Consider the following 26,640-nt stretch of genomic DNA (forward strand, 5'->3'; position numbering starts at 1 on the left):
GCTCCTCTAGGACCAAACTATTTCCTTAGAACTGGCTGATATTAGCTTGCAGGCTGTTTGAGGTTCAAGCTGTTTGTATTGAACTGTTTGAAAAATTATACAAAAGTAAACTCTATGGGAAAAAAAACCTTTGAGAAGTGGGATTCCAGTTATCTAATATTTTGAGTCCTCTCCCTAACCCCCACAGGGACTCTGACTGATTTTATGTTTAAAAACTATGGTCCTTTCTCATACACATTTCTAATTAAATGGCCTGACCTGACCAAAGGCAATTTAGAATATCAGCAGTCATTATGGAGAAATTTTGAAATCTCCAAATTTAATTTTCTTAAAACTGTATTGGCAACTCGTTTCACAGTCCAGGTTCGATGCACGATACTGGATGCTTGGGGCTGGTGCACTGGGACGACCCAGAGGGATGGTATGGGGAGGGAGGAGGGAGGAGAGTTCAGTATGGGAAATGCATGTATACCTGTGGCGGATTCATTTTGATATTTGGCAAAACTAATACAATTATGTAAAGTTTAAAAATAAAATTAAATTAAAAAAAGAAAACTGTATTGGCTCACAAATTTCTAGAACAGAATGGAATGCCTATTTCAATTGTTATTTTGAGGCTTTCCAGTGTTATTAGGGTCTACAATTGCCTCTCTGTAAAATAAAATGTTGAGATTAAGGGAGGCAAACAAACAGTTTTAAAAAAAGATAAAATGGGTCCTGACGCATTAGACTCTTTCTCTTTGACTTTGCTGTCTCAGGCTCCATCTTTGGCCTCATCTCATCTCATTCCTTAGCTCCTCCTGGTCAGATTCCACCTCTGGCACCATCATCATCCTTTCTATGCCACCTATGCTTACTCTATACCCTCAGTTACTCTATACTAATTATCTTGCCAAACTTCCCCTTTTCTCTGAAACTCCCTGCTCCCTTTTCCTCTGAACTTAACAGGACTTTCTCTGTTAAAATTAAGCCTTCTGAGGATCCAGAGGTTAAAGCCTTAATTTCTTACATTCCCTGGACTAAAGCTGAACTGTAAGCCATAGTCAAAGATTCTTCCCAAAGTAACCAAAGCCCCTCATAGATTTGCAGATGAATTTAATAAAGTCATTCAAACTTACAGTGGGGGTTTCAGTATCTGCAAAACACTTCAAAGATATTGTTGTGTGTACCCCTTGAGGAGGAACTAGGATACTGCCCTATGGCTGCACAACTGTTCCTTGGCTGCTCTTCCTTTGTCTCTACATCCCTTCCCTTCCCTGATTAGCAACTGCTTGATTGAACATGCTCATTGGAACTCAGGGAATATTATGGAGGCTGGATGAAGCCTATTTCCTATAATCAAGAAATGGGTGACACAGAAAAACTTTTAGGCCAGGAGTCTCATGGGATCCCACTCAGTATCACTACTGAATTTTATTCAAGGTCCTCATTCCATTTTGATTGAAATATTGATTCTGTAGGGAAGAAGGGGAATGATTTTTCCTTTACCCTTTTGAGTTCTTGGCTGAAACCTCCTGTAGTAAAAACACAGATGAACAACAGAAAAATGGATATTTAGTAACATGTATGCCTCATGTATTCATGGGAAATGCCCAGGACAACTGAGTAACTCCCTGAGATGGCCCAAGCCACCAATTTAAATACTATCTTCAGCTAAAGAACAAAGAAAGATGTTAGGGAATGGGGGAAGTCAGTAATGGAAGGCAAAAAGCAGGTAAACAAGGGTACAGTTTATTATACAGATTTAAGTCAGTGCCTTCTCCATTGATAAGAGTTTCTTGTGATCTAGAGTCATCCTTCTCTTTCCTAGTATGGAGAGGGAGACACTCTTACAAATGGTAAATGTGAATGACCCAGGGATTGAACCTGGGTCTCCAGCATTGCAGGCAGATTCTTTCCTGTCTGAGCCACAAGCCCACAAATGATAAGCACTAACATTCAAACACACATTACTACACTCAGATTTGGGGTTTTCCTGCATTGGATCAATATCCTTTATGAACTGAGACTCAAAAACCTTCACACAGCTTACTGTCCACATTAACATGCCTTTACAATTCCATTTCTTCATCACCATAGCTTTACTATTCCAGGAAACTCTTTCCCAGAAATATAAGAGTTGCAAATAACTTTAGTGTTCATTGCAGGAACTTCCTGAAAGACCATCAATTCTTCAAAAGAAATCAGCAATGATAAATTATATCCTAACACTGTCTGAAGTGTGTTGACTAAAAAAATAGTCACAACCTAAAAGCTAAGAATTGTTTTATTCAGTGAGAATTTTTAGGACTTCAAGCCTTGGAGACAGCATCTCAAGTAACCCTGAGAGAACTGCTCTGAAGAGGCAGGGGGAGAAGTCAGATTATACAGAAATTTGTAACAAAAGGAAGGTAGTCTGAACATCAAAAGTATTTTTGTGAATTAAAGAAAACCAGATATCTCAAGTTAAGGAATTTAGTGCTTTTCTATGTCTGGGAAGATGCAAGAGTCTGGGCTCACTGAAATCATTCCTTTCATATGCATCTCAGCTATCTGGGGCCAGTACCCTATGATTTTTCACTTTCTGAGTTCTTCAGGGCTCCCTGTAGGGAGTGGCTGCAGCCTGATGGCTGACAGATCACAGATATTCTTCTCCTTCTGGAGTGCTTGGAGGGCTGGAATCACTAATGACTGTGACATCCTTGTTTGTTGATATGGCAGGAGATATTCCATTTCTCAAGACTTGGTCCCCAAACTCCTCTCCTTGCAGTGCCCACCAATTCTAAATTATTGTATCATGACCCTCACCCAAACCTAACCAAGTCCCAGTTTAAGATACTCTTTACACTAGACTTCAGAGCACAATAATGATCCCAACATTACCCTTTTTTTGCCAAGACACTGGAGATTCAACTGTCAAAGTAGGATTTTCCCTTACCAAGATAAGTAACAGGTTCATTTGTCTTACAAACAAGCTGTGGTGACACTTCCGGGAGCCATTATCCAATAGTAGAATGGGGAAAATACTACCCATCTCACCGGACCATTGGGAGGATTAATTTTTTTAAAAAAGAGACAATGTTAAGTGCTCTATTTGTGCTACAGACTCAATAAACACAGTACTTGCTACATAGTAGGTACCTTGAATGTAATTGATAAAATGGATTAATAACAAGTATAGTATTAAGATTTTCCCTTCTCTGAACATCATATCTGAGAACCAAAAGGAGGAAGCTGGAGGGATAGATGCAGGGGGAGAGAGATGAAGAGAAAAAGTGAGAAACAGAGCTTTCACACCTTTCAGCAATGTGTCAGTGTGTAAGTGCATCACCAGAAGGCATGGGTGTCTGAGGCAGCTAAAGGCAGCTGCCCATCAAAGATTCATGCTCCCCCTCCAATAGATTCTGAGATATGGCTGGAGAGAATCACCCAGCCAGGGTTGCATAACTCAGACTTATGTATCTCGGTTGAGCATGTGTCTCCTTCCCACTGTAGGGGTGAAAACATAATTTTCCCTCTCCTCTTCTAAGTTCTCATCTGGGGCCCCTGTAAGAAATGATTGATAAAGGAAAAACAAAAGTTTGCTGACATTTATGTTTCATATACACATGGGAGATACATAGGGAAAAATGAGAACTCGCAAAGAGTTGACTTAGAATTCAGGCTTAACTACCATCTTCAGCCAAATCATACAAAAAAGGTATGGGGTGGCGGGCAGGAAATGGAAAAGAAACCAAGAAAGGGAAGATAAAGGAGGGTAATGCTTGCTTTGCAGGTGTAAGTCGGTGTCTTCTCCATTGGTAAGATTCTCTTGTGATTTAGACTCAAACTTCTCTTCAAACAGAGAAGAAGACATAAAAGTGGAGATTACCTTTGTAAATGTAAATTTCCCTTACAAAAGGGTAATTTCTACTGTCTTCTCAGAGCTCTTCCTATGACTGCTGCTGCTGCTGCTGCTAAGTCACTTCAGTCATGTCCGACTCTGTGCGACCCCATAGATGGCAGCCCACCAGGCTCCCCCATCCCTGGGATTCTCTAGGCAAGAACACTGGAGTGGGTTGCCATTTCCTTCTCCAATGCATGAAAGTGAAAAGTGAAGGTGAAGTCGCTCAGTCATGTCCGATTCTTCCTCTGACTGCAGTATCTCAAAATAACCAGCTGAAAATAGTGCTTATGCCATTGAAGTATATTTGGGAGTGGCATGTTCTGGTCTCCTACATCACCAATAAAAAGAGACATGAATTCATATGGGTCATATTCAAGATAAGCCACTTAAAAGGGGGTTTTCCTTCTTTGCTTTTTCTTTCTCCTGCCACATAAATTCTAATGAGTATGATGGATTTGCTCCCTTCCACCCAAGGCAGCAGTGTTTCTGATTCCAAGAATTATACATTCTTGATACTTAGGATACACACCACTCCCTTCCCCAATCCAGTGTGAACCACGCAAGACTGAGTACTCTGTTGCCCTCCTGTATGATCACCGCCTACTGGCTAATGATTTCCCAGGTGAGCCTCAAGCAGACTCTGCTGGGTCCCACACCTGTATATGCCACTGCCTCTGGGACATCCTTGCTGCATAGCTCCCAGGCACACCAAGACTGGGTGGCCATTTTTCCTGTTGTTGCAAACCCCACTCCAGGGAAGAGCATCATCATCCCACAGGCCCAGAAGCCAGAAACCCTGAAATTTTCCTGTCTTATCACTGTGACTGGGTTATGTTACCCGTCTTGTTGACCATCCTACCTAGGTCTGGGTCATTGCTGCCACACTTCTGTTAGGGAACTGTTAACCAAAACCAGCCACCTTGGCCAGGCACAATGATAACCACTTGCATGAGTTGTCTCATAACAGGAGGTCCTGAAAGGAAGATGGTATTATTGCCAAAAACTAATGAAAACTAAGAATGAGAATTCAGGAGAAGCCAAAAAAGATGGAGGAAATGCCAGTTCTTATGTCCTTTCAACCTCCCAGAATCCTTCATGCTAGAATCCATCTTGTTTAAGAGATGTGTGTACCACCAGGAAGGACCCTTAGTCAGACCAAATATGGGTCAAGATGATTGTCCAGAGACCTGTGGCAAATTCATTTTGATATTTGGCAAAACTAATACAATTATGTAAAGTTTAAAAATAAAATAAAATTTAAAAAAATAAAAAAATAAAAAATAAAATAAAATGCATTAAAAAAAAAAAAAAACCTGAGACCATGAGCCACACATGGCAGAGCAGGTCTCCTGGCTTCCCTTCCCTGCTACTCTCTGCCTGGATACTCCTTCCAAATAAAGCCTCTTGCTTTGTCAGTATGTGTGTGTCTCCTTGAACAATTTATTTCTCAGTGTTAGAAAAGAGCACGCTCTTGGGCTCTGGAAGGGGTCCCACTTCCTGCAAAACTTTCATGAATTCTCTATGAAAGTCTAATGTTTAAACATAGTGCTCAGATATTCATGCTTAATCTTACAGTAGACAGAGATTTTTGTGGAATCATAGTGAAGTGGTTAAGAGCATGGTTTCTGAGCCAAATAACCTGGCTTCCAGCCCTTGCTCAGTCTCTCACTAGATTTGCCACCATGAGCAGGTTGTTCAAGCTAACTGTGCCTCAGTTCCTTCATCTACAAAATGGGATTAATGTACCTACCTCATAAGAGTTGCTGAGAGGAATAAATGAGTGCCCTTGGAGACAGTACCATCATCCCATTTTACATTTTCCTTTTAAATACAATATCTTCTGCCTGGGTAAGCTCATCTCTACAGGCAGGTCAGTGCTGGTGTCCTGATCCTGCCATGTGTTGTTTTCTATAACAATAAGCGACATCTGGAGCCCACTGCCCAGCACCCAGGACATCCTGTCTTCTCCTTGGGTCTCCCAGGATCCCTGTCTCACAGTAACTCCCAGAGCCTCCAGCTAAGGCTGCTGGTCAAAGCCATCCTCTGGAATTGAAACTGAGTGGGGCCCAGTGCGGTTCCCAGGCACAGAGGCCCTTTTGTCACCCATTTCTTGTAGGTAAGACTCCAGCCTCCATGATTTACCCTGAGTTCCAAAGGGCAACAGTTACTAAACAAGGGAGGAACAGCCAAGAATCCATCTGAGGTAAGATTCAAAGGACCAGAGAAACCCATCAAGATTAAGAGACCACCACCTGAGTTGACATGGAACAGACTGGTTCCAAATAGGGAAAGGAGTACATCAAGGCTGTATATTGTCACCCTGCTTATTTAACTTATATACAGAGTACATCATGAAAAATGCTGGGCTGGAGGAAGCTCAAGATGGAATCAAGATTGCTGGGAGAAATATCAATAACCTTAGATGTGCAGATGACACCACCCTTATGGCAGAAAGTGAAGAAGAACTAAAGAGCCTCTTGATGAAAGTGAAAGAGGAGAGTGAAAAAGTTGGCTTAAAGCTCAACATTTAGAAAACTAAGATCATGGCATCCGGTCCCATCACTTCATGGCAGATAGATAGGGAAACAGTGGAAACAGTGGCTGACTTTATTTTCCTGGGCTCCAAAATTGCAGCCATGAAATTAAAAGATGCTTACTCCTTGGAAGGAAAGTTATGACCAACCTAGACAGCATATTCAAAAGCAGAGACATTACTTTGCCAACAAAGGTCCGTCTAGTCAAGGCTATGGTTTTTCCAGTGGTCATGTATGGATGTGTGAGTTGGACTATAAAGAAAGCTGAGCACTGAAGAATTGATGCTTTTGAACTATGGGGTTGGAGAAGACTCTTGAGAGTCCCTTGGACTGCAAGGAGATCCAACCAGTCCATTCTAAAGGAGATCAGTCCTGGGTATTCATTGGAAGGACTGATGTTGAAGCTGAAACTCCAATACTTTGGCCACCTGATGCTAAGAGCTGACTCATTTGAAAAGACCCTGATGCTGGGAAAGATTGAGGGCAGGAGGAGAAGGGGACAACAGAGGATAAGATTGTTGGATGGCATCACTGACTCAATGCACATGGGTTGGGGTGGACTCCAGGTGTTGGTGATGGACAGGGAGGCCTGCTGTGGTTCATGGGGTCACAAAGAGTCAGATATGACTGAGCGACTGAACTGAACCTGAGTTGAGATTAAGGCAGTGTAGGCCCTGCTCACATCTTTATCTTGTCCCCACGTTTGAATCATTGTTATAAAACTCCTCATCAAATCCTCCTGGGTTGGGATACACGGTTCTGAGGGCACAGGAATCTACTGTGTCCTCTTTTTTCTGGCAAAGTAATACAGCTCTACTATTCTTTTCTATTTCATCCAAAACTCTGAGATTTCATTTGTACCAGTGTGCAAAGACATTGGGCTGTTGGCATCAGAATCACCACATCTTCTTTTTTACCTGTCCTTCTTCAGTCTGAACCATTTGGGGTGCCCCACAGCAGGGACACACACATCCTAAGAAGGGGGCTCACTCTGTTGATGGAAACTGCCCCAGTCCTGCTTGAAACTGAGTCCTAAATCCAAGTTCCTTTTCTGAGTTTATGATTAACCTCTCCATCCAAAACTTCATTCCCTTTCTTCTGTTCTCCCTCAAGATTAAAGAGTATTAAAGAAAAGAGACTGTAACCAAGCAGGACCCTATGGGCCCTCCAAGGTGCAAAGGGTTTCAGTGTCCCCTGTTTCTTGTTTGTAGACAAAGGCTTCAGCCTCCTAGAGCTTCCCTGAGTTCCAAGGGTAGATTCAAACAGTTACTAACTAGACAAGGGAAAGCAAAAGTAGAAAGTCAAGAGATTCCTAGAGTAACAGGCAAGTTTGGCCTTGGAGTACAAAATGAAGCAGGACAAAGGCTAACAGAGTTTTGCCAAGAGAATGCACTGGTCATAGCAAGCATCCACTTCCAACTACACAAGAGACGACTCTGCATGTGGACATCACCAGATGGTCATTACCGAAATCTGATTGATTATATTCTTTGCAGTTGACGATGGAGAAGCTCCATACAGTCAGCAAAAACAAGACCAGGAGCTGACTGTGGCTCAGGTCATGAACTCCTTATTGCCAAATTCAGACTTAAATTGAAAGTCTAGGCCATTCAGGTATGACCTAAATCAAATCCCTTATGATTATATAGTGGAAGTGACAAATAGATTCAAGGTATTAGATCTGATAGACAGGGTGCCTGAAGAACTATGGACGGAGGTTTGCAACATTGTACAGGAGGCGGTGATAAAAAAAAAAAAACACCATACCTAAGAAGAAGAAAGACATGGAAAAGGCAAAATGGTTATCTGAGGAAGCCTTACAAATAGCTGAGAAAAGAAAAGATGCAAAAGGAAAAGAAGAAAAGGAAAGATATTCCCATCTGAATGCAGAGTTCCAAAGAACAGCAAGGAGAGATAAGAAAGCCTTCTTCAGTGATCAATGCAAAAGAATAGAGGAAAACAATAGAATGGAAAAGGCTAGAGATCTCTTCAAGAAAATTAGAAATACCAAGGGAACATATCATGCAAAGATGTGTACAATGCTGCTGCTGCTGCTGCTAAGTTGCTTCAGTCGTGTCCGACTCTGTGCGACCCCATAGGCAGCAGCCCACCAAGCTCTGCCGTCCCTGGGATTCTCCACGCAAGAACACTGGAGTGGGTTGCCATTTCCTTCTCCAATGCATGAAAGTGAAAAGTGAAAGGGAAGTCACTCAGTCGTGTCTGACTTGTAGCGACCCCATGGACTGCAGCCTACCAGGCTCCTTCATCCATGGGATTTTCCAGGCAAGAGTACTGGAGTGGGGTGCCATTGCCTTCTCAATGGGTACAATAAAGGGCAGAAATGGTATGGACCTAACAGAAGCAGAAGATATTAAGAGAGGCGGCAAGTATACCCAGAAGAACTATACACAAAAGATCTTAATAACCCAGATAACCATAGTGGTATATGATCACTCACCTAGAGCCAGACATCCTGGAGTGCAAAGTCAAATGGGCCTTAAGAAGCATCACTACAAACAAAGCTAAGGGAGGTGATGAAATTGCAGTTGAGCTATTTCAAATCCTAAAAGATGATGCTGTAAAAGTGCTGCATTCAGTAGGCCAGCAAATTTAGAAAACTCAGCAGTGGCCACAGAACTGGAAAAGGTCAGTTTTCATTCCAAAATGCCAAAGAAGGGTAATGCCAAATAATGTTGAAATCACCTCACAATTGCACTCATTTCATACACTAGCAAGCTAATGCTCAAAATCCTTCAAGCTAGGCTTCAACAATATGTGAACCAAGAACTTCCAGATGTACAGGTGGGATTAGGAAAGCAGAGGAACCAGAGATCACATTGCCAGCATCTGCTGGATCATAGAAAAAGCAAGAAAAACATCTATATCTGCTTCACTAACTGCGCTAAAACCTTTGACTGTGTGAATCACACTATGTGGAAAATTCTTCAACAGATGGGAATACCAGACCACCTTACCAGTCTCCTGAGAAACCTGTATGCATGTCAAGAAGCAACAGTTAGAACTGGACGTGGAACAACAGACTGATTCAAAACTGGTAAAAGAGTAAGTCAAGGATATATATGGTCACCTGCTTATTTAACTTATATGCAGAGTATATTGTGAAATGCCAGGCTGGATGAAGCACAAGTTGGAATCAAGATTGCCAGAAAAATATCAATAACCTCAGATACACAGTGGAGAAGGCAATGGCAACCCACTCCAGTACTCTTGCCTGGGAAATCCTATGAACAGAGGAACCTGGTAGTCTAGTCCATGGGGTCGTGAAGTGTCGGACCTGACTGAGTGAATTCACTTTCACTTTTCACTTTCCTGCACTGGAGAAGGAAATGGCAACCCACTCCAGTATTCTTGTCTGGAGAATCCCAGGGATGGGGGAGCCTGGTGGGCTGCTGTCTATGGGGTCACAGAGAGTTGGACATGACTGAAGCGACTTAGCAGCAGCAGCAGCAGAAGATACGCAGATGACACCACCCTTATGGCAGAAAGTAAAGAGGAACTAGAGTCTCTTGATGGAGGTGAAAGGGACAGTGAAAAAAGCTGGCTTAAGAACTTAACATTCAAAAAATGAAGATCATGGCATCTTGTCCCATCACTTCATAGCAAATATATGGGGAAACAATGGAAAGAGCGACAGACTATATCTTCTTGGGCTCCAAAATCACCACAGACAGTGACTGCAACCATCAAAAGAAAAGACACTCATTGCAAGATAAGTTTTGACAAAACTGCTGCTGCTGCTAAGCTGCTGCTAAGTCACTTCAGTCGTGTCCAACTCTCTGTGACCCCAGAGACAGCAGCCCACCAGGCTCCCCCATCCCTGGGATTCTCCAGGCAAGAACACTGGAGTGGGTTGCCATTTCCTTCTCCAATGCATGAATATGAAAAGTGTAAGTGAAGTAGCTCAGTCAAGCTCAACCCTCAGCGACCCCATGGACTGCAGCCTTCCAGGCTTCCCCGTCCATGAGACTTTCCAGGCAAGAATACTGGAGTGGGGTGCCATTGCCTTCTCCTAGATGGCATATTAAAAAGCAGAGACATTACTTTGCCAACAAAGGTCCATCTAGTCAAATCTATGGTTTTCCAGTAGTCATGTATGGATGTGAGCATTGGACCATAAAGAAAGCTGAGTGCTGAAGAATTGATGCTTTTGAACTGTGGTGCTGGAGAAGACTCTTGAGAGTCCCTTGGACTGCAAGGAGATCAAACCAATCAAACCTAAAGGAAATCAATACTGAATATTCATTGGAAAGACTGATGTTGAAGTTGAAACTTCAATACTTTGGCCAGCTGATGAGAAGAGCTGACTCATTGGAAAAGACCCTGATGCTGGGGAAGATTGAAGGCAAGAGGAAAAGGGGATGACAGAGGATGAGATGGTTGGGTGGGTGGTATCACCGACTCAATGGACATGAGTTTGAGCAAGCTCCAAGAGATGGTGAAGGACAGGAAAGACTGGCATGCTGCAATCCATGGGGTTGCAAAGAGTCAGGACTGAGAGACTGAACAACTGAGAAGGGAAGGAATGCAGAGATAAGGGAGGACAGTCAGGAAACAATAGTGTAGCAATAAAGCAAAGTCCCAGTTTCTCCTGGAGGTATATAATAACAATCTGACACATACATTTGTGTTCTTCTACGGAAACGAAGGCTCCCACTCAGGCAGAGGATTATAACTACCTGCTGAGACCCAGACTGGTCTGAACCTCAAAGCTGATTATTGAGATTCCTGAAACACCACCCCTGTTACCTCACCACCAACCAATCAGAGGAGAATCATATATTCTGCAGCCCTCCCCTCAAAAGTTGCCTTTGAAAACTCTTCCCTGAAGACCATCAGGGAGTTTGGGATTTTTGAGCATGAGCCATCCATTTTCCTTGGTTTCATCATCACAGCAAATTACCCAGCATTGACTACAAAAGCTTGGTACAAATGCAGGCTACAAATGCAATTCTCAACACAAATGTTTATCTTGAAACATGACTAAGTCCAAACCTTCTCAAAAAGGTTCAGACACCCCTAAACTGAGGAGGTTGGCAATGCTTTCACTGATTTACAGGTGTTTTGTGTTGGTCTCAGCCTAGGCAGTGATGCTACTGACTAGGAAAGCCTGGGGGCACACACCTGGATCTGCACTACTCAGGCAACCCCCACAGACATTTCCCTGATTGGAGCCAAATGGAGGCAGGACTAGCTCTAGTGGTTCTTATGATTTCAGGATGTACCTTAGTAACAGCCAGTAGAGAACTTTGAAAAAACAAGGTTTGTTACTCACAGGTCCTCGAGGGTACACAGCATGCATGCCCAGAACCACACAGCAGGGTTGGGGTTAGGGTAGGGGGTAGAATAGCATAGTCATAGGGTTCTGCCACTATTGAGGGTGGGATGCCTAGTGTTTTGCAGATTCACTCTTTACTGGTGAATTTAACCGTAAGAGCAGGCACTATAGTATAGGAATGGAAAAGCAGGGTCACTCAAGATATCAGTTATCTAGGTCACCATGGGCTTTCTATAAGCATAAATTCATGGGTGGGGCAGCCTCGCTCTCTATCATGTAGCTGGCAATATGCTTAATCCAGATGGATGCCTTTGAAATGGATGTTTTAGCAAAGAAAAGCTTAATGTCAGGCACTTACAACAGGTTTTAGCCTCATCTTTTAAAATATATACATACATTTATCTATTTATTTTTATTTGGCTGCACCAGGTCTTAGTTGCTGCATGCAGGATCTTTAGGTGTAGCATGTACCATCTAGTTCCTTGACTGAGGATCGAGTCCAGGCTCCCTGCATTGGGAGCATGAAGTCTTAACCACTTGACCACCAGGTAAGTCCCTAGCCTAATATCTATGATTAGTATGTAAGCAAAGACCGAGGTGTCTGGCCTACCACCTACCAAGTTGATCACAGCAGCTTTTACACCTCCTTATCCTGACCTGTTACTTGGGGATACTGGCTCCCAACCCCTTCCTAGAGTCATTAAATAATTTTTTTCCAGCTTTTGAGATATAACTGATATACAGCCTTGTTTAAGTTTTCAGATGTATACTGTAATGATTTGATGTATGTATATATTGCAAAATGATTACCACAATAAGGTTAGCTAACATACATATCCTTATATGCAGAGTTCATCATGAGAAATGCTGGGAAGAAGCACAAGCTAGAATCAAGATTGCAGGGAGAAATAGCAATAGCCGTAGATATGCAGATGACACCACCGTTATGGCAGAAAGTGAAGAGGAACTAAAAAGCCTCTTGATGAAGGTGAAAGAGGAGAGTGAAAAAGTTGGCTTAAAGCTCAACATTCAGAAAACGAAGATCATGGAATCTGGTCCCATCACTTCATGGCAAATAGATGGGGAAACAGTGGAAACAGTGTCAGACTTTATTTTGGGGGGGCTCCAAAATCACTGCAGATGGTGATTGCAGCCATGAAATAAAAGACGCTTACTCCTTGGATGGAAAGTTATGACCAACCTAGACAGCATATTCAAAAGCAGAGACATTACTTTGCCAACAAAGGTCCATCTAGTCAAGGCTATGGTTTTTCCAGTAGTCATGTATTGATGTGAGATTTGGACTGTGAAGAAAGCTGAGCGCCGAAGAATTGATGTTTTTGAACTGTGGTATTGGAGAAGACTCTTGAGAGTCCCTTGGACTGCAAGGAGATCCAACCAGTCCATTCTAAAGGAGATCAGTCCTGGGTGTTCATTGGAAGGACTGATGCTAAAGCTGAAACTCCAATACTTTGGCCACCTCATGCAAAGAGTTGACTCGTTGGAAAAGACTCTGATGCTGGAGGGATTGGGGCAGGAGGAGAAGGGGACGACAGAGGATGAGATGGCTGGATGGCATCACCAACTCGATGGACATGAGTTTGAGTGAACTCCAGGAGTTGGTGATGGACAGGGAGGCCTGGCGTGCTGCAATTCATGGGGTCGCAAAGAATCGGACACGACTGAGCGACTGAACTGAACTGAACACACCTATCACCTTACATAGCACACATTTCTTTGTCTGGTGAGAACTTTTAAGATTTACTTTCTTAGTAACTTTCAAATATACAATACAAAGTCGTTAACTATATTCACCAGGCTATACTTTACATCTCCACAGCTTAAAACTGGAAGCTTTTATCCTTTGATAACCTTTACCGGTTTTCCCCAACTCCCTCACTCTTCCCCAATCCATAAACAATAACAACTGAAAAACAACAAATTAATGGACAGTTAGAGTTTTTCCATGTCTTGGCTATTGTAAATAATGCTACAATGAATATGAAAATGGAGATATCTCTTTTAGACAGTGATTTTCATTTCTTCCCATATATACTCAGGAGTGGAATTTCTAGATATGGTGTTCTGTTTTTAATGTTTTGAGGAAACTTCATACTATTTTCCACAATGTTTGAACCAATTTACATTTCTCCCAGTGCTACAAAGGAGTTCCCTTTCCTCTACCTCCTTGCCAGTACTTGTTTCTCTTGTCTATTTTCTTTTTCTTGTTTTCTTTATAACAGCCACTGGTGTGAAGTGATATATCATTGTGGATTTGATTTGCATTTCCCTGGTAATTAGTAATCTTTGAGTGTTTATTTGTGTGTTGGCTATTTAAATATCTTTGAGAGAATGTCCGTTCAGACACTTTGCCCATTTTTAACTGGATTATTTGCTTTTTTGCTCTTGAGTTGTATGAGTTCCTCATGTATTTTGGAAATTAACACCTTATCAGATATGAAATTTACAAATATTTTCTCCTAATTCATATGCTACCTTTTCTCTCTCTCTTTTATCATTTTTTTTGCCTTGTAGGATCTTTTTGGTTTAATGTAGTCCTACTTGTTTATTTTTACTTCTGTTGCCTGTGCTTTGGGTGTCATATTCACAGAATCACTGCCAAGACTAATGTCAAGTAACTTTCCCCCTATGTTTTCTCCTAGGAATGTTATGGTTTTAGGTCTAACATTGAAGCCCTTAATCCATTTCAAGTTTATTTTTATGACTGGTATGAGATAGAAGTCTAGTTTCATTATTTGTATGTGAATATCCCATTTTCACAACACCATTAATTGAAGATACTGCTCTTTCCCCCCCATTGAGAAGTCTTGGTTCACTTGTCAAATATTAGTTAACCATATATGCAAGGGTTTATTTCTGGGCTTTTAATCTGTTGCATTGGTCTATATGCCTACTTTTATGCTAGTAGCATACTGTTTTTGACAAATATAGCCTTATAATACAGTCTGTAATCAGGAACTGTGATGCCTCCAGCTTTGTTCTTCTTTCTCAAGATTTCTTGGACTGTTCGGGTTCTTTTGTGGTTTCATATAAGTTTTAAGGCTTTTTTAATTTTCATTCCTGTGGGGAAAATGTGCCATTGGATCTTGATAGAGATTGCACTGAATCTATAGATGCAATTGGGTAGCATGAACATTTTAACAATACAAATTATTACAATCCATGATCATAGATATCTTGCCATTTGTTTCTTTTTCAATTTCTTTCATTAATGTATTTTATAGTTTTCCGTTATGGATTTTCACCTCCTTGGTTAAATTTATTCCTAAATATTTACTGTTTTGAAACTATTATAAATGCAATTGTATTTCTTTTTCAGCTAACCCATTGCCAGACTATAGAAATACAATTTAAAGAGACAGTTCAGGTGACCCTGCTTTCTAAAGGTGCAGGATTAATACAATGGGATTCAGCAACTTAGCAAGGTGAACTCAGCTTTGTTTTGCACAGTCTTTTTTGAACGGGGGAGCTTTGTTGAAAGCTTCCTGCAGAAGGAGGAGCTCTCATATCCTGTGACCATAGCAGAGCCCAACCAGAAGAGGAAAGACTTCGCTTCTTCCCTGGAAAGGACTCAAGCAATGAAAAGCCATGGATGCTTTGTTGCTATAGCCCTCCCAACTTCCTTTCCCCCTCTATAAAAGCATTCTCCTTCTCTTGCCATGTGAGGACTTCTACATGGCTCACCTTGGTTACAGATCTCCAATTGCAATTGTCTGCTGATCCCAAATAAATCCGTCTTTGCTGGAGAAATATCTGGCAGTCTATGTTTCAGGTCAACAAAACTGTCTTAATTTTTGCAGCTTTGTTGTAAGTCTAAGCCAGGTTAAGAAGTGTAACTCTATCCTTCATCAAAATTCTCTTGGCTATTCTAAGTCCTTTATATAAAGTTTATATTCAGCTTGTCAATTACAATTTTTTAAAGTCTACTGGGATTTTGATTGAGATTGAGCTAAATCTATATATCTATTTGCAAAGAATCACCATCTTAATAATACTGAGTGTTATGGTTAAACATATTACAACTTTCTAGGTCAATTTTTTGAGTAATGTTTTATAGCTTTCAGTGTAGATATTTTGCATATCTTCTACTAAATTTGGTTTTAAGTGTCTGGTGGATTTTAATGCAATTATAAATGATGTTTTTAATTTCATTTCCAATTGCTTGTTCTGGTATATAGAAACAAAACTGATTTTTGTCATATCATGTGAGGAAAAAAAGCAGTTTTACTTTTTCCCCTTCCAGTCTGTATGCACTTTATTTTATTGTCTAGAACTTTCACTACGAGGTCAAATTTAAGTTATAGGAATAGGCTTCCTTACATTGCTTCTAACTTAAGGGAAAAATCATTCAGCGTCTCATCATTAAGAGCTATATTAGCTGTAGGTATGTCATGTGCCGCTGTGTGTGTGCTTGCTAAGTCACTTTAGTCATGTCCAGCTTTTTGTGATCTGATGGACTGTAACCTGGCAGGCTCCTCTGTCCATGGGATTCTCTAGAAAGAATACTGTAATGGGTTGCCATTTCCTGCTCCAGGGGATCTTCCTAACCCAGGGATCAAACCAGGGTCTCTTGTGTCTCCTGCATTAGCTGACAGATTCTGCACCTCTAGTGCCACCTGGGAAGTCCTATCTAAGTCTACAGTTGTTTTATTGGCAGATTTTTATCAACTTATTAATCTTTTCAGAGAACCAACTTTGGCCATGTTCATTTCCTCTATTTTCTATCTATCCCATTGATTTCTGCTCTTAAACTTATTATTTCCATATTCTACTTTCTTTGTGTTTTTTAATGACTGATCATAGCAGCTTTATTCATAATAGGCAATACTGAAAGCAATTATAATGGCCACTAATGAAGAAAATAAATTAAGGTATAATTGCCAACATTTGTTGGATCCTAGAGAAAGCAAGGGAATACCAGAAAAACATCTAATTCTACTTTATTAAGTAGAATGAAAAAGTCTTTGACTGTGTGGATCACAAAAAACTGGAAAATTCTTAAAGAGATGGGAATACCAGACCACCTTGCCTGTCTCCTGAGAAACTTGTATGCAGGTCAAGAAGCTTACATGGAATGACTGACTGGTTCAAAATTGGGAAAGGAGTATGACAAGGCTGTATATTATAACCTGTTTACTTAACTTGTTTGCAGAGTACATCATGCAAAATGCTGGGCAGGATGAATCACAAGCTGGAATCAAGATTGCTGGGAAAAATATCAATAACCTCAGATATGTAGATGATACCACTCTAATAGCAGAAAGTGAAGAGGAACTAAAGAGCTTCTTGATAAAGGTGAAAGAGGAGAGTGATAAAGCTGGCTTAAAACTCAACATGAAAAAAATAAACATCATGGTTTCTGCTTCCATCACCTCATGGCAAATATGAGGGGGAAAAGTGGAAACAGTGAGCAACTGAACAACAACAAATTTTATACTTAAAAATGGCTAAAATGTTATGCTATAAATTTTTTACCACAATAAAAACATCATTAAAAAGGTCCACAATTTTATATATTTTTTTTTGCCCTTCAAGAAGTGGAACCTAATTCTCCTCCCTCAAGTTAGGCTGGACTTCTAGCACACAGAATAAAGCAGAAGTGACAGTTTACAGCTTCAAAGACTGGATCATAAAAGGAATTGTACCTTTCTTCTTTTCTCTCTCACTTGAACTACTCCTCTGTTGGAAGTTAGATGCCATGTCATAAGGAGATTCAAGCTGCCTATAGAGAAGGCTGAGTGAGGAAGAGCTCTCTTGCCAATTACCATATGAGTGAGCCATCTTGGAACAGATCCTCCACCCTAGTCAAGTGTTCAGATCACTGCAGCCCCTGCCAACATCCTAACTTCCATTTCATGAGAGATCCAGAGCCATAACCACCCAGCTAAGCTTATCTTGTATTCTTAATCTAATGAAACTGTGAAAAAACAAATGTTTGTTTTATAAAGACTTGATGCTTAATAATTTGTATTTCAATTTCAAATTTATATTTCTATTTCAGCAATAGATAGCTCATGCAAGTTTATAGTTCATTTTCACTCAGCATAATTACTGGGCTTAATATGAGTGACTGGGCTTAATTCTACCATCCTGCTATTGGTTTCTACTTGTTCCATCTGTTCTTTGTTACATTGTTTCTGTGTCCCACTTTCCCTGTCTTCTTTTGGATTATTCAAGTATTTTATAGGTTCCATTTTATCTACTCTATTGGCTTTTAGCCATAACTTTTTGTAATTTTAAGTGATTTACACCTACAATAGGAATCCTCAATCTATAGCAGTCTGTCTTGAATTTATATAAATTCATATAAAACACAAGAACTTTATAACAACATAATTCTAATTGTCCCTTATTCTGTCCTTTGTGCTTTGGTTGTCATACATTTTACTTTTACATATAGTTAATCCCATCATATAGGGTTTCCCAGGTAGCAGTAGTGGTAAAGAACCTGCCTGACAATGCAGGAGATGTAAAAATCACAGGTTCAATCCCTGGGTCAGGATGATCCCCTGGGGAAGGAAATAGCAACCCACTCCAGTATTCTTGCCTGGAGGGCTACTGTCCATAGGGCCGCAAAGAGTCAGACATGACTAAAGCAATTTAGCACACAGCAAAATCCCATCATATATTTTTATTATTGTTTTAAACAGTCAAAAGTCCTTTAAGACTGTTCTATACATTTGTGTCTCTTTTGCTGTCTCGCATACAGGGTTGTTGTTACCATCTTTCTAAATTCCATATATATGCGTTAGTATACTGTATTGGTGTTTTTCTTTCTGGCTTACTTCACTCTGTATAATAGGTTCCAGTTTCATCCACCTCATTAGAATTGATTCAAATGTTGATGTATGGCAAAACCAGTACAATATTGTAAAGTAAAAAAAAAATTTTTTTTTAAGTCCTTCAATAAAAAAAATGAAAACACTGTTTTATAGTTACCCACATATTACAATTTCCAGTGCCATTCTTCTTTCTTGCTAATCTGATCTTCATCTGGAATTTTTTATATTTAGCCAAAGAATTGCTTTCTTTGGCATTTTTCATAGCATCATTCTGATGGCTACAAATGGTCTCAGATTATGTTTTTCATTAAAAGCCTTCTTTTATCCTTCACTGGATATAGAATTCTTTTTCTCAGATTATTTTATTTCAACATTTTAAAGATATCACTTCATTGTATCCTACTTCTATTATTCCTCATGAGAAGTCAGTCTTCATTCTTCTTATTGTTTTACACACACCTACCCAACAGCTTTTAACATTTTCTCTTTATCATCAGCTTTTAGCTCTTTGATAATGACATGCATAGATATTTTTCCTGCTTGGTATTTGCTGAGTTTCTGAGATCTATAGTTTACTTCTTTCATAAATTTTGGAAATTTTCAGCAATTATTTCTTCAAATATTTCTTCTCTCTCTTCTGCTTCTGAAACTTTGCCGGGGTCCAGCCCGGCTGATCCAGGGTATTCGAAGGAGAGACGGCGTAGGCGAGGGTCAGGAAACAACTGCTTAATTACACTTTAATTAAGGATACAAAGAGTAATAGAATAAGGATAGCTCAGTGAGGAAATTCAGTGGAGAAAAGAGGCTGAATAAAATTCCAAAGCAGGGAATTAACGTCACCTACGAAGGCCGCAGGCGTCCTCCCGTTCTCCCGAAGGAGAGGAGACACTAAGGCCTCCCCGGTCAGATCTTAGAAGCCCAGGCAAAATTAGTAGGCTTGACGAGCTTCCCCGCCTCAGAGGAAAGATTCAGCCAGAAGGTGAAAGAAAGAACGACATGGGGAGACCAAATTTCGGTGAACAAAAAAAGGGGGTGTACTTTATTTTCCAAAATAGTTTTATACCTTAAGTTGTGCATAAAGGATAATGGGGGAAGGGGTGGAGTCATGCAAGGACAGCAGTTCCTGGTTCTAATTGAAGCCAGGCTTTCAAACTTATCATATGCAAAAGTTCAGGTGATTTACATCATCTTCTGGCCCGGAGGCCTGTTAACATTTTAAGAAACTTATTTTTCTCTAAAGGTGATTATTCCAAAGTCAGGCACCAGCCTCCAAAAAAGCACTGGACAAAGCTGCATTTTACATTTCTATACACCCATTATATCAATCAATACACTGCCAAGGACACAGTAGGTAAGGAGTATGGAGACTTAGCAGCAAACATTGGCCCAACAAGTGAAAAACCCTTCACCAATACAATTTCTTTTTTTTTTTTTTTACCAATACAATTTCTAATCAATCTTTTAACTACTCAAAAGAATCTGTGTTTAGGCAGTTTAGAACATCTCCTGCCTCTCACAGTTGGGAAGCTCTGAACAATCACATGTGGCCGGAAAAACCTATTCAGGCAGGCTAGAGGATTTCCAAAGGAGTTTGTAGGTTAAACACTGTCACACCCAGGAATTATTAACTGGAGCTGTAAGCTAACTCTCTTTTCAGAGAGAGATAGTGGGGGACAGCCCCCCGTAAAGTCAGAGGTGTAGGTGAAAGCACAAAGCAGAAAGTAGGCAGACTCTGGTTTGGGGGGTAGATGCTCGAGAATTTCCAGGGGGACTCCTGAGGCTCGATCCCGCCTTTGCATATGCCGAGCCTCCTTCCTCATGACCTTTGTCATGGGCGGAGTTCCTCACGCTGGCTCCCGGCAGTGATAGAATTCCAGTTGAGCTATTCCAGATCCTGAAAGATGATGCTGTGGAAAGTGCTGCACTCAATATGCAATACGCCCCTTTTTTTTGTTCACTGAAATTTGGTCTCCCCATGTCGTTCTTTCTTTCACCTTCTGGCTGAATCTTTCCTCTGGGGCGGGGAAGCTCGTCAAGCCTACTAATTTTGCCTGGGCTTCTAAGATCCGACCAGGGAGGCCTTAGTGTCTCCTCTCCTTCGGGAGAACGGGAGGACGCCTGCGGCCTTCGTAGGTGACGTTAATTCCCTGCTTTGGAATTTTATTCAGCCTCTTTTCTCCACTGAATTTCCTCACTGAGCTATCCTTATTCTATTACTCTTTGTATCCTTAATTAAAGTGTAATTAAGCAGTTGTTTCCTGACCCTCGCCTACGCCGTCTCTCCTTCGAATACCCTGGATCAGCTGGGGCTGGACCCCGGCAAAACTTCAACTGCTTATATATTAGACTGTTTTACATCATCTGATCAGTCTTAGGCACTCTGTTTAGGATTGGTTATTTTGTTTTCTGCCTTCCTTTTTCTTCTTATTCTTCAGTTTGTGTAACTTCTATTGATTTGTCTTTCAATTTATTGATCTTTTCTTCAACTATGTCCGGTATTGTGTTAAGTCAACCCAATGGATTCTTAATTTCAAAAACATTTTCAGTACCAGAATCTCCGTTTTTTTAATTTATTTTTTAAGTTTCCACTCCTTAACCTCTTGCATTGCTAGTGGGAATGTAAACTGATACAGCCACTAAGAAGACAGTATGGAGATTCCTTAAAAAGCTATGACCCAGCAATCCCACTCTTAGGCATATACCCTGAAGAAACCAAAATTGAAAAAGACATATGTATCCCAATGTTCACTGCAGCACTATTTACAATAGCTAGAACAGGGAAGCAATCTAGAGGTCCATTGACAGATGAATGGATAAAAAGCTGTGGTATATATACAATGGAATACTATTCAGCCATAAAAAGGGAACACATTTGAGTCAGTTCTGAAAGTGAAAGTCGCTCAGTTGTGTCTGACTCTTTGTGACCCCATGGACTATACAGCCCATGGAATTCTCCAGGCCAGAATACTGGAGTGGGCAGCCTTACTCTTCTCCATGGGATCTTTCCAACCCAGGGGTCGAACCCAGGTCTCCCACATTGCAGGCAGATTCTTTACCAGCTGAGCTACAAGGGAAGCCCAGTTCTAATGAGGTGGGAAAACCTAGTGCCTATTATACAGAGTAAAGTAAGTCAGAAAGAGAAATATAAATATCATATACTGATGGAATCCAAAAAGACAATGAATTTATTTTCAGGGCAGCAATGGAGAAACAGATACAGAGAACAAACCTGTGCATACGAGGGAGGGGAGGATGGAGGAGAGGATGGAGGAGGTGAGATGTATGGAGAGAGTAACATAGAAATTTACAATACCATATGTAAAATAGATAGCCAATGGGAATACGCTATATGACTCAGGGAACTCAGGGGCTCCATGAAAATCTAGAAGGGTGGGATGGAGAGGGAGATGGGAGGGAGTTTCAGGAGGGAAGGGGCATTGATTCTTTTTGATGTATGACAGAAAACCACAAAATTCTGTAAAGCAATTATACTTCAATTAAAAAAATAAATTTAAAAAATACAAAAAAAAAGTTTCCACTCCTTTTATTGAACTTTACTTATATTCACCTATTTTGTTCTCCTTTTCTATAAATTCTTTAAAGTGTTTACAATAGTTATTTTGTATCTTTATCTGTTAATTATAAGCTCTGGGTCATCTATGAGCCTATGTCTATTAACATCATTCTCTTATAGGCCATATTTTTCCAATTCTTTGTATTTTTGATTATTATTATATGCTGGATATTTTCAATGACACTGTATAGAGAGTCTATGTTATATCAGCTCTATCTAAATTATGTTATGTTTTGTTCTGTTAGGCAATTAAATTCCTGGCAAAGAGGATCTATTTCAGGTTTATTCTTAATCTTAGAGCATTGCCATTCATGGATACAGACTCTTCATCTTAAATGTGGTCTTTGTAAGGGTTTATATTAAATGTCCAGTGTGTTCGACAAGGTCACTCTGCATGGGACAGAATTTCAGTGTCTCCCAAGCACTCACAGAAAACTGCTCAACTCTAATTCCATGTTTGGTTACTGTTTCTTATTGAACAAATAAACCCTCAAATGTAGCAACTTAAAAAAATGTATTACACTCTCTGGTTCCCTGGGTAGGGGATTCATGCAAAGTCTAGTAAGATTGACTTATTTCTGCTCTATAATGTCTCCAGCCTCAGCTGGGAAGATTCAAGTGATGAATCTACCTTGACAACTCAGACTGGAGTCATCTGACCTCTCTGGTGCCTGGTTTCACAGGACTCAAAGTCTAGGACTGCTGACCAGGGTATCTATCTAGATGTAGCTTCTCCATATGGTTTGGGGTAGCCAGAATGCTCATATAACCACTTATCACTCAATAATAACAGAATCCTAACAAACAAGGTGGAAACTGAATAGCTTTTGTTATCCCGGTTTATACATTATAGAGCATTGTTTCCCTGTGCTTTGTTTTTTGAAGCAATCACAGTCCATCCAAACTCCAGGAGAGAGAAACAGAATCTTTCTCTTTATGAGAGTGTGCCAGAGTCACGTTTTAGAAGAGCATGTGGGGTAGGAGATAATGTGGTGACCATCTTTACAAAATACAATCTGCCATAGTACCCTAGCAGCTGTTATCAGCTTCTCAGTCTTTCACTAAATGTGAGCAAATTGGGACTTGGCCAAGTTCCTAGGGAATTTGTGGGGCTTTTCCTCGATGGTTTCCTCTTCTCTGGTGCCCGACCTCTCAAATTTCAGCCACCTACTAGCCCTAATTCCAATCTCTGCTTCCTCTGCTCAAAAAGACTTCCACATTCTACTTGAGTTCTATTTTCCTATACCACGACTTGAAAATTGCTCCCAGGCTGAAATCCAGGGTAAATGCCAAGCTTATCTTCTGTGCTTATTTCTTGACTCACAGTCTAGTGCTATCCTCTGTTCAAAGTCTGAAAATAGTTTCAAATATTTTGTTCCATTTTAGAGTTGTTTGCTGTGAGATGGTGTGGCAGACAGACTCTAAAATGGCCCCCAGTTATCCCTGCCTCTTGAGGTTCACATCCTTGTCTTATCCCTTTCCCTTGAGCATAGGGAGGATCTGTAACTTGCTTCTAGCCATAAAGGATATGTCAAGGTGATGGAACCGATAGCATCATGTGTACATGATTACTGTACATGATTGTGTTACAATCATAGGGCTTCTTTCAGCGCAGTTTCTCCCTTTCCTTTGCTGCCTTTAAGAAGTAAGCTGCCATGTTATGAGCTAGCCATGGAGAGGGCCATGAGGCAGGGAACTGGTGTTGGGCTCTGGCCAATAGCCAGGGCAAAACAGTGGGCCTTAGTTCAACAGACTGCAAAGGAACAGATAAGACCCCACCATGCCCAACACCTTGATGCAACCTTGCAGCAGTCCCAGCTAAGGGGTGCCCAGAATCCTGACCCACAGAAACTATAAGATAATTATTGTGTGTTGTTTTAAACTTAAAAGATTGTGGTAATATTGTTATGCAGCAAAATAACTAATTCAGAGTTAAGTCTGATACCACCAATTCCTTGTGGACCAAAATGAGAAGTCATCCTATGTTATGAATCACAGAGAAGAAGGGCATATGATACAGGATCTGGGAAAAGGAGGTTGAGATACCTTACATCAATTCTCAGTCAACTAGAAGAGAACGCCCAGCCTCTAAGTACCCCTCTAAGTTGTACACACTGCCTGCTAGTCCACCTTAGAGCTTTATTCTTTGACTGAAACATTTATCTATTCAACAAAATTGTATTAAGTCCCCTGAATGACAGTCCCTGTGCTTAACAACCAGGAACCAAAAATGAGTTACATGCTGTCCTTGCCTTCAAGAAAGCAAAATGATATTTATTCACTTTATACAGGTTATCTCATTTAACATTCACAATAAATCATAAGGGGGTGCTATTATTTTCTGCATTTTACAGATTAGGAATTAACACTCAGATATGCTGAATCACTCATTGTAAACATATAGCTATCGAGGGGTAGACTCAGAATTTGACTCAGGATTTCTTTTTATTTCAAAGTCTTCCCACTAAATTACTAAATTACTGCCTAGTGTGAAATTACTGTCTAGTGTGAAAGTGAAAGTGAAGTCATGTCCAACTCTGCAACCCCATGGACTGTAGCCTACCAGGCTCCTCTGTCCATGGGATTTTCCAGGCAAGAGTACTGGAGTGGGTTGCCATTTCCTTCTCCAGAGGATCTTCTCAACCCAAGAATCAAACCTGGGTCTCCCACATTGTAGTCAGATGCTCTACCATCTGAGCCACCAGGGAAGTCTAGTGTGAGAGACAGACAAACAAACAATGAAAACATAATCGTAAGACTTCCCTGGTGGTCCAATGATTAAAACTCTGCATTTCCAGTGCAAGGGCCTGGGTTGGATCCCTGGTCAGGGAACTAGATCCCATATGCCGTGCCGCCACCAAGAGTTCACATGGTGCAACTAAGGATCCCATGTGCTGCAACTAAGACCCAGGCAGGCAAATAAATAAAAATATATATTTTAAAAACTATGATTGTGACTCAGTGTAATAAACATTCTATTGCCAGGAGCAAGGATTTTCTGGGGAGCACAAAAAAGGAAGTTTTGGGCTCAGAAAAGGTTGTAATGAGGAGAAGACAATTAAACTGGGTTCTCCTGGCAATGACAGAGAGGGGCAGTGCTGGAGAGCTGCATGCCAGGGTCAGACAGGGCAGCAGGATGGCAGAGTCACACAGCATGGCAAGTGTGGAGGGTTAATCTGCTCAGCCATGGAAGTGTGGGAAGAGTGGCAGACAGAATCAGATCTCACTGCTAGGACAAGTGCTCAGCTGGGACTATGCAGTGAGGCAGGAAGGAAGGCAGCAAGACGCATGGTAGAATGCTTTGGGCCACTGGAGATTGTGGGACCTCTGGCCACATGTGGATACAGGGAGAAGGGAAAGGGTCCAATGTCCCAATATCACTATGATATTGGTGTCAGCCACCCAACTCCAGACATATCTTGGCTGCCTCCCTATCATACCTGTTGACAGGAATTAGTCCACTGACAGCTCCTGCTGATGGGGTGGTCTAAGCAGCCATATATCCATTGATCTCATGCTTCTGGCCACAGATGACTGGCCCAGATATGAACACATGCTTTTGCTCTCCTGAACACATGCTTTTGCTCTCCTGCATTGACCATGCCATGTTAGTGCATCACATGATTGGCTGAGGTGTAGTCATGTAGGTCAGGACCACACAGAGCACCAGGACTGGCCAAAGCCACAGATGAGCTTAGATATAGGAGGGGTCTAGCAAGCCACAGAGGAAACTAGTCTACAGAGGGAAACAGAAGACTGGAGCAAAGACTCAGAAGGAAGCGGTGTGGAGGCCATGAGACCCCAGAGGGAGAGAAAAGCAAAGATGGCTAGAGGAGCTGCCTTGTGACCTCCTGGTCCTCACAAGATCTACTGGTCTCAATATACCCCTCTCTTCAATTCTAATATGTCCCCAAGTCCTCACAATAAACTACCCGCATACTATACATGAGTTAGTTTGACTAGGTCTCTGTTCATTACAACACGTGATCCCTGTTCTGGTCAGGACTCTTCAAGTGATGCTAACTGGCCTCATCATAAATGAAATGTGCTTGCTCATGTAACTTAGAAGGATCAGTGGGTGGTGAGGATAGCTGACATCCCACACAACTAAATTCAGGATGAAAGCTGTGACTTTGGGGAGCTGTCTAGTCACCTCCTGGCCCTCTATTTCTGAGTTTCCTCTCCTCCTATGAATGGGCTTCCTCCATGAGACAGGAAGATGTTCTGGAAGCCCAGAGTCACATGCTTCCAGCACTGTGACCCCAATATAAGAGACAGTCTTTCTACCATCAACAGAAGAAAATCCTAGGGAAAGACTCTAATTGGCCACTGGACCACATATGTCAACTGAAGGAAGAGGGAAAGGAGAAACCTGCTAGGCAGCCCTATACAATAACGTCTACATTCCCAAGTTAAGTTGAAACCAAAGGAACGGGCACATTGTTTACCACAAATCACTCAAGATGCATAGAGAATTTTGTTGATAGACCACTCAATGCATTATGACTGAATTGAGCCAGTCTCATGGTAGCCATAAAAGTCTTTGTACCATCTGTCTTAGTAGCCTG

At 41.1% G+C, this 26,640-nt stretch overlaps 1 long non-coding RNA gene across 1 annotated transcript; it reads left to right on the top strand.

Annotated features, from left to right (window-relative positions):
- Positions 1–11,542: 11,542 nt before the first annotated feature.
- Positions 11,543–18,254, top strand: LOC129647787 (uncharacterized). The gene is made up of 3 exons (XR_008712504.1): positions 11,543–11,679; positions 12,125–12,243; positions 16,869–18,254. It is a non-coding gene; the product is annotated as an uncharacterized LOC129647787 (long non-coding RNA).
- Positions 18,255–26,640: the final 8,386 nt, after the last annotated feature.

The sequence above is a fragment of the Bubalus kerabau genome, chromosome 3, assembly GCF_029407905.1.
Source record: "Bubalus kerabau isolate K-KA32 ecotype Philippines breed swamp buffalo chromosome 3, PCC_UOA_SB_1v2, whole genome shotgun sequence".
NCBI classification, from domain to species: domain Eukaryota; kingdom Metazoa; phylum Chordata; class Mammalia; order Artiodactyla; family Bovidae; genus Bubalus; species Bubalus kerabau.